Source organism: Dermacentor albipictus, chromosome 8 (assembly GCF_038994185.2).
Source record: "Dermacentor albipictus isolate Rhodes 1998 colony chromosome 8, USDA_Dalb.pri_finalv2, whole genome shotgun sequence".
NCBI lineage: Eukaryota > Metazoa > Arthropoda > Arachnida > Ixodida > Ixodidae > Dermacentor > Dermacentor albipictus.
Genome location: NC_091828.1, coordinates 102,091,719 through 102,104,235, shown reverse-complemented (window position 1 = coordinate 102,104,235; position 12,517 = coordinate 102,091,719).

Below are 12,517 nucleotides of genomic sequence, written 5' to 3'. Positions count from 1 at the left end.
CTTTTTTTTTTTTGCGTGCTTCCGAAGGGCGAAAGTCGTAAAATGTGTAACGTTGGTTTGCGTGCGTTGCCTGTAGTATATCGCGGGCGAACGTACGTATAGCACGGATACCTGGGCGCTTTGGAAAGCGTCCATGCGCAGGAGCGAATAAAACGACAAAAACGCAATAAGATGTTAGGAAGCTAAAGAAGAAGAGCTTTCCTCTCCCACCTAAGCATCCGAGCTGAAACCACCGCCAGAGCTGGATCGAATCCAACGCCAACGTAAGAAAACAAAGAAGAATAACAAGGTTAAATCAGCACTTGTTAAGCTGCCATATAACCACGAAAGTGACGTCAGATAGGCGCGTCGTCTGTTTCAATGGCAGCATGTTCGTCTGCATCAGTGTTGACAATCGTGGGGTAATTACCCTAGGGTAGGACATTTTCGGCATTTTTCGCTGCTTGGGTATAGGGCCGTGGGGTTGTGCGACAATTTTTTCGGCGAATTGCAGGATAGCTTGTCCGGCCCTGTCTGGCACTTTCTTTAATGATTACGGAAGTGGGGGAAACTCTGGAAACGCACAAAATCCGGCGAATGGTACGCCCACTGAAACGAAGAATACGGCGTCGAATGCAGTGCATGTTATTGGTGGACCTATAGTGAGGAATTTGCAGGTTAATAAGGGAAGATCATCCTCGTGTGTAACTGTCCAACTATGAGTTACGCTACTCCATTTGACGCAAAATTTTTTTTTTCGGCTTTAGGGGGCTGTACGTTTCCCTTTCCATTAGGACTGCAAGTGCCGCACAGATACACGTACGCGTTAAGAGGGAGGTTTGGCGCGGGCAGTGTTTCTGTTCAAATACACGTAAAACGCGTAAATTCATTGATTAGAAAACAGCTGAACCAACCGTATCGAATGAAATCGGTTGTGTTTAAGGGGACAGCTAAAATCTGCTGTCTGTAGAAAGCGGAATCCCGATTTATGGCCTCATAGCTTTTGCGAATACTGCCGAAAATCGACCAGCAGTAGAACAACTGACTGAGCACAAAAGTTTACAAACCCATCACCTCTGCACTATAAGTACTGTAGACATCGTAGTTCTGGAGGATGCATCATCTGTTGGAACGTATTAAGCGGACAAATGGTTTACACCATGCGTCCAATTAAGCTAACGCTATAAGAAAGCTGTTCAACCAAAATAAAGATCAAAAAAAGAAAAAAAAATACACGGTGCATGATACATTTATAAGACATACGGTGTTATCAGTGTTGGGTTGTTATCAGTCTGATTATTGAACACCGTAGATTTAAAAATCGTATTTGGCGCCATGCTTTTTCAACCTTTGTTTTTATTTGTTAAATAACTTATGGCTGAGGTTAGCTGGGACACCCTATATCAATTTTATCTTATGTGAGCTTATCAAAATGTTTACGAGGGTTACGCAAGAGTACCACTCACGAAAGAAGCGTTATAATTCAGAGCCGTGTTTCGACCCCTTCACACGTTTCAAAAGGTGCATATGCAGTTTACAGAATAGTGATAGTCACCGAGATGCAGTATAAGCGCGATGCTTCGTTTCTTTTTTTTTTCTTTTTTCGCACTTGTCAACAATTTTCAACAGTCGGTAGATGCTAGGATTTGTTCTTAACTGCAACATATGTACCCAATCAAATTACGTGCGGTAAATCGCAAGCAAAACGATTTGTCCCTTTGCGTGTATTTTAGATACGAGCTCTTGAAGGTTCCTCCGAAGCTGGCAATCAAGCAGAAGTGCACCACTTCCAAGTTGGCTACCAGTTCTTTTATGAAACGGATGCTATTGAGCTCCAGAAGGGACTGCATTAAAACTTCTTTCTGGGCGAGTTGGTGCATACTTGACATAAAAACTGTTACAGCGCAAACACATGCAACCACAAAGTATGAAGGACAGGACACAAGCGCTGATGTCCTGTCCTTCATACTTTGTGGTTGCATGTGTTTGCGCTGTAACAGTTTTTAAGAAGGGACTGCCGTCGTCTGGACAGTTTTTTTATATGAACTCCAATAACTGTCGCTGTTGGAGACTAGAACGAAGCTGTCCAGATTTCTGAAGCCTAGTACTCGTGATGCACTGCAAAATAATTTACACCCTAAAGGGAAAAAGGGTGTAATGTGTCTATAACTCACACCCGTAGAGTGTCAGCTATAGCCACAGTTACACCTTGTTTCACGTTTAAGGGTGCAAATTATTTTACAGTGTGCTGCCTGATCCAGGGAGAATTGAACAAGAGGGGCAAAACGCTGCCTTCTTAATGATGCCAGCGACGAGAATTCAGGAGTCAATCGCGTTATTTTGAACAAAAATGGGAAGATGAACACATACGTAATGGAACAGAAGAGTTCAGAAGCATAAGGTTCACGTTGGCCCAACTCGCAGTGTTTCATTTACCGCACCTCCAACGCTCCGATTGAAAGAACCCCCTCTGGCATGAGCTATGACAAAACAAGAAAATCAGTATTAACTTCAGCTTCAAAAACCTGAACACCGTCCTTTTAAATCAGCTTTTGCTGTGACGTACTGGCTGGAACTGTCAACGGGGAATAGAAATTTCTTCGTTAGATTGGGAACTTCGTAAAATCAGGTTTCGTTAGATCGAGCTTGAACTGAATGTACAGTCAAGGATTCGAACGAGAAGTTGGTGCGCACGCTCAAAAGTAGGACTAATCCTGACCACCTGGGATTCCTTTAACGTTCTAACGCTGAGGATTAAACCCTCGCTGTGGGATTCATATCTGGGGAAGGTTGCAAAACGTCAGGCTGCTGTGCTTGAGGAACCCGGGTGACGCGGGTTCGAATTCTCTCACAGCACTGGAGAGCGAAATGTTGAAAGATGTTTCGTTATATTGAAGAGCAGCGTAAATAAGCTAGATAGGTAAATATGGTGGGCTGAAGTAGGCTAAGAATGCTAACCGCAATAATATACACTCACTCTAGTCTCCTTTCGCGCTTGTTTCCAATGTTTAAAGTAGTCCCCACGGCAACGAAGCGCTCGAACAACTGCATTTCTTTGTGCATGACACAATAGCTGCTCCGAATAGCTGAGGGTTAGTGAAGTTCTACAAATCGTCTGCATTGAACGTGACACACCGTACAGACGAAACGAGCAGACAACGGAAGTAGAAGGCGAACACTATTTTTTTTTTCCTTTCTTTAGCAGACGAAACGCTGACTGCAGAGAGTGACGACAACGCAGACGACACGATTTCGCGCGTGGCTGAGTGGGGTCGCATTTCGCGGTTTCGGTGCAGTGTTGTGGACGCTGAAGCGTATAGTACTTGACTTCGTTCCGTGATTCTGAACTGACGCCTCCAGAAATTTCCAGAGATAGTAATTTGGGAGCTGTTTCACACATTTATTATTGTCGTTTGTTGGAGATCCTCGAGGCACAGTAGTGTTTCGACTCCTACCTGTGAAGCTTCGGGTTGTAGTCCCCAGAGTTTTTTCGTCGTATCTGTCTTTCATAACTCTAAAGACATCATTTAAGTGATCTGTCCTACCCTGCAGAGTATTATTCGCGTCTGGTGATGCGCCATAAAGCCCACTGCAGCGGCGGTTCGTCAGAAGACGAATAACAAAGTCATATTTCCGCGCGATCAGGGGCGATGCATTGACAGTTACAGCAAAGTACACTAAACATTACATGAAGTAAGGCTTGCAATTTTATGGGGCAGTGTAAAGCATGGCATGCATTTGCCACCTAACTAAGCTACCTTGGTGTGCCACGTGACTAAAGACACGCGTGAATAGAATTCGACGTCGATAAGTCGCCGCCACAACATGGCCACAACGCTGGCTTGACGAGTACAGCACCAGCATCGAGGAAGCGGTGCGTGTGCTTTCTCCCGAATCTCACGTTCATCGCTGCCGCCCTCTTGTCGCACCTGCGAGACGCGGAAGAAAGTCACGTGATCCCTCGCAAGATGGACACGCGGGAAGATCGAGGCGCGAGCCTTCTCGTAGGCCTACCACAGAACACCATGGGCCTACCTCCTCGGTTCGCCCTCGCATTCTCGCCCTGGCACTCCGCCCTGCAGATCACGTGACCTCCAACGCTCAGCGCGAGGGCCTGCGCATGCGCAAGTTGCACCCGGGACAACACGGTGCCGAGTGCTCGCTTAAACTGTAGCAATAATAAAAAAAAGAAGAGCGAAAAACAACTGATCCGTTGCCACCTAGCTCTAAAGCACTGGCAGACGTCGCTCTCATCTAACCGAAGCTTCGCAGATACAGCGTTTTGCCTTTGTTTCAATATATAAGAGCGATTCACTATACGATGCACGATGCTAAGCGATTGAAACGCAATACTCGCACCGCATGGTGGACGGTGATTGGTGGAGGCCCAACCGCAGTCACAATGCACTACAAAGGCCTCTCGCTTTTACGTGATACAAAGAAAAGTACATCAACTCTGTGTGCCCGGCTTCCACCGGCGGCGTAAAAAAAGATGGCGGCCGCCACGCACTCCGAGTAACGTGTTTCGATCGCTGAGCACTGTACAAGCCTTAGAAGATGGCGCTGTCAGTCTGTGTTTCGGTTTTACTTAATTGCACGTTCCTATATGGGTTCTACAGTGCTGCACACAGCTAGTGACTTTGGTTTCCACGCCGTTCGTAGAAAGAGACAGGCATCGGCTTTGACAGCGCAGACTTCCGTTAGCAGACGGCGCAGAGGAACAATGCAGGAAGTGCTCAGAACGATGACGCCCAGGCTGCGATGAAAATGGCGCAGCGCGCTGTGTTTATCAAAGGCGTGAGAATTCGACGAGTGGTCGTGAAGGCACCGAAGGAGCGAAAAAGCTTAATAAAGAAAGCTCCCAGTGAGTATATTAAACAAAACGTCACGTTAAACAAAACAGGAAACCTCTCTAAGGCTCTATGTATGTATGTATGTATGTATGTATGTATGTATGTATGTATGTATGTATGTATGTATGTATGTATGTATGTATGTATGTATGTATGTATGTATGTATGTATGTATGTATGTATGTATGTATGTATGTATGTATGTATGTGCTATGGTGTAACAAGACACAACCATCGGGAAACTGCATAGTCAACTGCGACGACGACTGTACGGAGCTTGCAAATGTTATCACAATCAAATTGCTTTCTTAACGTAAGTTTCATTCCTCAGATTACAATGCCTTTAAATATGGGTTTCCTTTGCAACAGTTTACGATACAGTTTCTTACGTTACAACTAGGGGTGTGCGAATATTCGAAATTTCGAATACGAATCGAATATTTTCCTTATTCGAAGCGTATTCGATTCGAGAAATGCATATTCGTAAATTCCCGAATATTCGAGGATGGCCGAATAATGGTCGAAACGGCGAATTATCGGACAGACTGTGAATAATTTAGCAATTAACGAATTATATGCTTGCTCCACATTCTCCTAAAAACATGTTTATTCACTGAGAGCTTCACATGATCCGCTCATTATCTGTATGCTCTGCATCAAGATGGCAAGTTGGGCCAGTTTGTTGGGATTCATAGTAAGGTTCGTTACAGCGCAACACAAAATAGGGACAAAAGAAGGTACAAAACGACGACACAGCGTGACAGCACTGTGATCTTAAGTGCTGTAACGAACCTTACTATGAATGTGTACGCTCTGTTCCAGTCTATCTGCATCAGGCCCGTGAGACATGATCAGTTTCAATTTTTTTTTTACCAAGCTTTATTCCAGGGCTCTTTCATAACAATATATGATGTACTTTCGGGCTTTGTAAGTATGCGCAATAAAATATGCACCTAGAAAATGTTACCTGGACAAATGTTGTCACAGTGCATAGAGAGCCCTTACTTTCTGAACATGGCGAGCAGTCAATTTTCCTTCGCGATAATCTGTAACAAGCGTTTACCTGACAGAGCGTTACCTGACATTACCTGAGTGTATTACCTATAATGAGTGCCTCTTTAACCTGAAGCAGCCTCGTGAAATGCAATATTATTTTTAAAAGGGTAATAAAGCTATTGTTACCTCGTTTTGCAATTTTTAATACTGCACATATATTCGATATTCGATTCGATATTCGAAGACAGTTTTTCGCCTTATTCGTATTCGATTCGTATTCGAAAATTTCAATATTCGCACACCCCTAGTTACAACCCCTTTTAGTCTTCTTGACAACATTAGTAAATACGCAAACGATATAGTGACAAGTGGAGAAACCAAATAGTTATTACACCATCGCTGACGCGCACGGTCTGCCCGCGACTCGCAAGGCGTCTCGGAATTCTGTGCCCAAGGACTGAGGCTGCGGCGCTCTTCTCACCAGCTACGCGTGGGATTCAGTTTATCGGCAAACAGCATCGCTGGCCCCGCGTCGTCATCTACGGAAGGCACGTGCCTCAAAACACTCATCGCCGTGCACAAAATAACGAACGCAAGAAGGTTGGAAAGGGGGGGGGGGGCGAAGGAATTCGCGTTCGTGTCGCAACATGGCGGGTGGGAGTACCCATGGCACCTCCTTTCTGTTTCAAGGGTGTAACTTCGTCGAAGTACAGCACCCATGTCGAGAGTGGAGTATACGAACGGGCATATGCATGCATTATCTATAGGTATAGGTGCGTATCCACAGGCGTAGCGTTGCCATTTTCCCGAGAGGGAGGGAAGGGGGCGGGGGACCAAAACGAATTTCCATGCGGGTTTCTCATAAAGTTAGGCATAAAGGCATAACATTTACGTCAGATCTACGATGGAATACCCACATTGGAATCGTCATTTCCAAAGCTTTTAAAACACTATGGTACCTGCGACGCACTATGCACAGTGCTACTACGGATGTAAAGTGCCTCGCTTACAAAACCCTAGTCAGACCGATAATCGCACACGCTAAAGTAATATGGGATCGTCATAGAGCAACTAATTGTCACAAGCTCGATAGGATTCAGCGACTCGCTGTAAGGTTTATCTTTAATAAATACCACCGGAACCATTCTTCAACAGATCTCTGCCAACAAGCCCAACCACCTATGCTAGAAACCAGAACCAGATATGAAAGACTAAAATCTCTTTGTCATTATCAATAATTATCTTAAAATAAATCAATCAGATTACGTTGAGATTTTTCCCACTACCGACTATAAAAAATAATTGTTTCAAGTTTAGTTATTTTCCCCGAACTTGTAGAGACCTGAATTCTCTTCCAGATTATGCTGTTCGGTCGACATCATTAGCTGAATGTCTACGCCACTTAGATAATTTCATCTATGGCACTAGCACAGGGCAATGAGGTAAGATTGCTGCTGCATAAGATTGCTGCTCTGATTTCTGAGTGATGCATTTTTGCTTTTGTTTATGTGTGCATTTCACGAGATTGTTTTTTTTTCTTTAACTAATGTTAAAGAAAAACTAATAACTATGGCGTTCAAGATGTTCTGTACTACTTATTTTGCTGTTCAGTCTCGTTTTGCTTTTCCACTCCTGTTACAGCCCCTGAATGAGGCTGACAGTATTAATAAATGAAATGAAATGAAAGTTGTCGATTACTTCGGCGTCGCACTGACATCTGCTACGCTCCTGGATAACTCGCATGGTAGAGCGACCGCAGCGAGACGGCGCTGGTCCCGGATTCGATCCCCGTATTGGAAAGAATTTCCGTTTTCTATTGCGAAGTTTCATTTCTGGGAAAACTCTCCCGGGTTTCCTTTGTAGCTTACTGCTATACACTTTCCCGTGGGCCAAATTTTCTTTCCCAATGGTGCTGATTTCTGTTCGCACCCCCTTAAAACAGGACGACGTCAAATAGTCACCTAGTCATGCCTGAGCTAATATACATACTTATTGCAGGCAATAGCATTTGCCTATGTCTTCTTGATCTATTCTCTCTTCATTGAAACCTCTACAGTTACCTGTGACTGCAACGACTACGGCTTTATCAATCTCTTCCCTTATTTGCTTCCACCAATATCTGAAGGGATCTCGCTTACCTCGACTACCTGACAAGTTAATGCTCCCACCCGCTTTGAATTCCAGCGCCTCTGGAAGGTAGGCTTTACCCAAGCGTCTCGCTCGATGAATACCTTCGCATTACATTAGGATGCGCTGAGTCGGCTCCGGAATTTAGCGGAATACGCCAAGTACGCCATATTCTGGTGCCAAATACGCCATACGCCAAATTCTGATGCACGAATATTTGCTCGGCTATTTTTTTGTTGTCTTCAGGCAGAAAGCTCGGGCCTCGAATATAACTATGCACTTACTACAGCCTTTGTGTTTTTGGTACTTCGCGAAACTTCCCCCACCTAGCGGATTTCAGCGGAACTATATGTGATGACGTACTAAACTCCGCTGGCACCGGAAGCGAGCCCACGTAGGCTCGAACTGTGAAAGACAGTGCACCGAACAATGACCACGCGGTCGTGGGCTTATTGTGACGAAGATGCCTCTCCTTCTGCTCGTTCCTTCTGTTTCCGAGCAGCACTATTTCGTTTCAGAGCGTGGGACATGTTTACACCTTTTTGGGAGCAAAAGAGGCTCGTTCGGGGTGCGTGGGCTTCTGCCGAGAAGTGTCCGCACAGTCACTTCCTGCTTATGAAAATCCCGCCCGCGTGGGCAGTGGCAGAAGGCGCGTAGCTGCCATATTTCTCACTCTTATCATTATTTTTCTCTGTTGGACGCCACCCAAGCAGCGTGAGCTCTGGAGGAGCTGTAGTCTCTGGGTGCCATAACAATATCTCACCGAACTAAACGGGGAGGAGAGAGAACAAGCCGTACAAAAAGGATAGTTTTCTTTTTTTTTTTAATTTTTGGTTAGCTACAACCACGTAAGTCGACAGACGACGAGGTCGGTGAAAGCGAGAGGAAAAGCTCCACGTACAGGGCACACACACACACAAAAAAAATGTAACTTGAGTATTGAGGTGCGCGTATTGTGTTTTTTGGAGACCTAGTCGAATGGGAATCGAACAATGCCGGAAGCAAATCGAACACTTTTAAAAGAAAACAACAGCCGTTTTCGCCCATTATCATCGAACGGTGTCGACATCCCGGTTGTTCGCAACGTTAAAGAGTTTCTCGTCATTCCATTGCGCTTCATGCAGCGTTGCTTACTGAAAGCACAAATACCGCGCGCGTTCGGAGCAAACGAGCAGTTCAATCGTCTAACACCTTTTACAGGTGTAAAGGTGTGCGTTACAGATAGACTTACACCCTTAATGGAACTCTCCAGCCTATAACTTACGCCTTTACGTACTTTACGGATCTAAGCGTGTGCGTTATAGACAGATCTACACACACTTACGGGTGCTTTCTAGTCTATACCTCACACATCTACACATTTTACGGGTGTAAGGGTCACGAGTTATATAGACCGATATGCATCCTTAACCCTTTAACGAGGGAACATAGAAATACGCGAAAAAAACATTATTTTCTGTCCTAATTCTGCGAATACTTTTTAAGCAATATACGGCTGGCAGAAAACTGGAAGTGGGCTTCACCTCAAGCCACCTACGGTTTTCAAATTTGTGAAGATAGCTTTCGTCATGTGTTAACCATAGGTGTACATTTCTTTAGCTTTACGTCCCGCGTCTGACATCACTGCAGCCGGAGATCCTATCGCTTAAGTGGCTCTGACCGAGGTTTTCGGAGAAAGCGAGCCGCGTGCCAAATTTTTTTTTTTTCGTTCTCGCCCTGTGTTCCTGCTCTAACCCAACAAATGATACCTGCTACCCGTCACTCAGTGTTGGTCGAATACATTCAACCAGCAACTTCATACTCAATACCTAAACTCCGCAAGAAAGAAAAAAAAGGTATTTCTGGTATGTTGCCTATAGCTGCAGGCGACGATCGTCAATAAAGGGTTAAGGGTGATTTCTTTTTATAACTCGCACATTTACACCCTTTACGGGTGTATAGGTGTAATACACCGATTTGCACGCTTAAGCACCCTTAAGGCTGCGTGTATCTGTTTACAGTGTGCCACGCTGTAAGACTACGTAACTTCTATGTTTTGTGTTTACTACGGCCACGTCTGGATGAAATTTGTCTCCCCTCTTGCTCGAATGTTAAGTTTGATCGAGCGCAGTTGATGATGGTCAATTGTTCGAAAGCTATTACTCCATAAGTATTCGCATTGACGAATGCTGTCTCTTCGATTCGAAAATTGAATCAAATAGTACAATCTTCGGTTCGCTCATCGAAGGTTCCGAATATTCGCACACAGCTACTCTTAGTTAGGACACCAAATACAACGCAAAAAATAATAATAAAGTTTACGCAGTAGAGTATACTAAATAGCCAAATTCTAAATGTGTTCGAGTGTACAAAATACTGAAAAATATATTTCGTAATTTTTTATATACTTTCAAATTATGACAATGCACAAATGAAACAAAGTTTTGAATCATTCAAGCACTTTGTTTTGCCAAACTAAATTACCAAAAGCTTTGTTAACCTTTCTTTTCCGCCTTCAGAAAGAGCTGATTTTCAAAATTTGCCACCAGTACTGAAACGATGTTCGGGGCTTGTAAGAGTCAACTACCGTCGAAGTGTGCTGAAAAGTATCTTAAGATAGGATAAAAAACACCAACAAAAATTATTTCAGCTACAATGCTAACTATAATTCTGCAAAAGTACTTAAAATAGAGTATTTTGAGCATTTAAGATATATACAAGTATGAGGGGTACTTAGGCGTTCTTTTTAATTTTAAGTAAACGTTGAATTACATTTTATTAGCCATGGTAAGTTAAATACAAAAAAATACATGGGGAGCATCCGTATCCGTAGGATCATTCTGTTATGGATTCATACATAAACAACCATAACAGGTGCATAAATAGAAAGAAAAAAGGTAATGTTTCATTCTCTTCAGTTCTTCATGCACACGGGCGATGCAGCTCGCATTTTATGTTAGATTTCAGCATAAAAATAAGCATTTAATACTTTATTTTGTAGTAATGTTTCAGCATAGCAAAAAGTGCTCTATGCTTCTCTATATGACCAGGAAGATCGTTCTGCAAACTGCAACTAACATTAGATATAACCGCCTTTTCTCGTATAAACTTCTTAATTGTGGTCGCAAGAAGTTACCATCGTGTTCAGAAATGAGAACGCATAAATACAGAACAAATGCGCAAATCAAACAATTAACGCATTGCACCACTGCACTGCTGCAGTGGCTAGTGGGCAATTGTTAGTTATACGTTTGTTCACCATCATTATAGTTATTGTGTAGAAATGAAGTCTTTTTTTTTCTGTAGAAATAGTAAGGAAAAGTGAAATAAAGGTGGACGAAAAGGCAGCTTGCCTGCCGTGTATATACGGCATCGCTTTCAAAAAAATGTTTCGAAATAGACAAGAAGTACACCTAGGAAAGAGCACGTTAATTAATCGGCTCGTGCTTAAGATAACAGTGCCGCTTAATCCTAGATGTATGTTAAAAGCGACGTAGGTAATTTGTCTCCACGTCTGGTACTCTCAATTATGTATGAATCTCAGAAACAACTGCCTAGTACAATCACGTAGAGGCAACAATAAACCAAAACGAACTAGTTATTACAGTATAGCAGGTGTGCGAACACGAACTGGGTTCTGGATTGGTTAATTAATACGTAGAAAATCAAGAGTTGCACTTTTACACTGCTTCGAATAAGGTCGATGTGCTCACACCTATAAAATATAGAAGAAAAAGCGTGATTGGAAATTTGGCGGACGATTAAGCTAAGATTAAGCGTAAGTGTGAATAACGCAGAGTAATTCTCCTCGTGAACAGTCGCTTCAGACACCCGGAAAGTATGTTTTCCGTAGACGAAATTGCACCAAATTGCATCGTGGCCGCTGCGACTGGTTCAACGAAGCTTGCGTTTCTGGTTTCTGAATACGTATACGAAGACCCGCCATACTTTATTACCGTATAGTGCCGCTTAACCCTAAAGCAAGGCTCAAGCAAGAGCCCCTGTACTATACATGGTACAGATATTGAAGTATTCTTCGGCTATGAGCAATGACCAGGGGCAATGGCGTCGTCAACGGTTGTCGTCTGCTCTAGATGCCGTCTGCTCGATTCTGTTTCGCCTTCTGCTACTGGTCAGGGGCTATATATATATATATATATATATATATATATATATATATATATATATATATATATATATATATATATATATATATATATATATATATATATATATATATATATATACACTCCCAGGGTTCTACTAGTACACATAAATACCCAAGAAAGTGGATGGGGAAACGCCGCCGCGGTAGCTCAATTGGTTGAGCATCGCACGCGACATGCGAAGGTTGTGGGTTCGGTTCCCACCTGCGGCAAGTTGTTTTTTCATCCACTTTAATTTCCATTAATTTATCATTACTTTATTTCATTTATTAAGCACATGCAATTTCCCCTATGTTGTACTTGGTGTCAGTGTTTGTTGGCTTCTCATTATATGACTATATATATATATATATATATATATATATATATATATATATATATATATATATATATATATATATATATATATATATATAT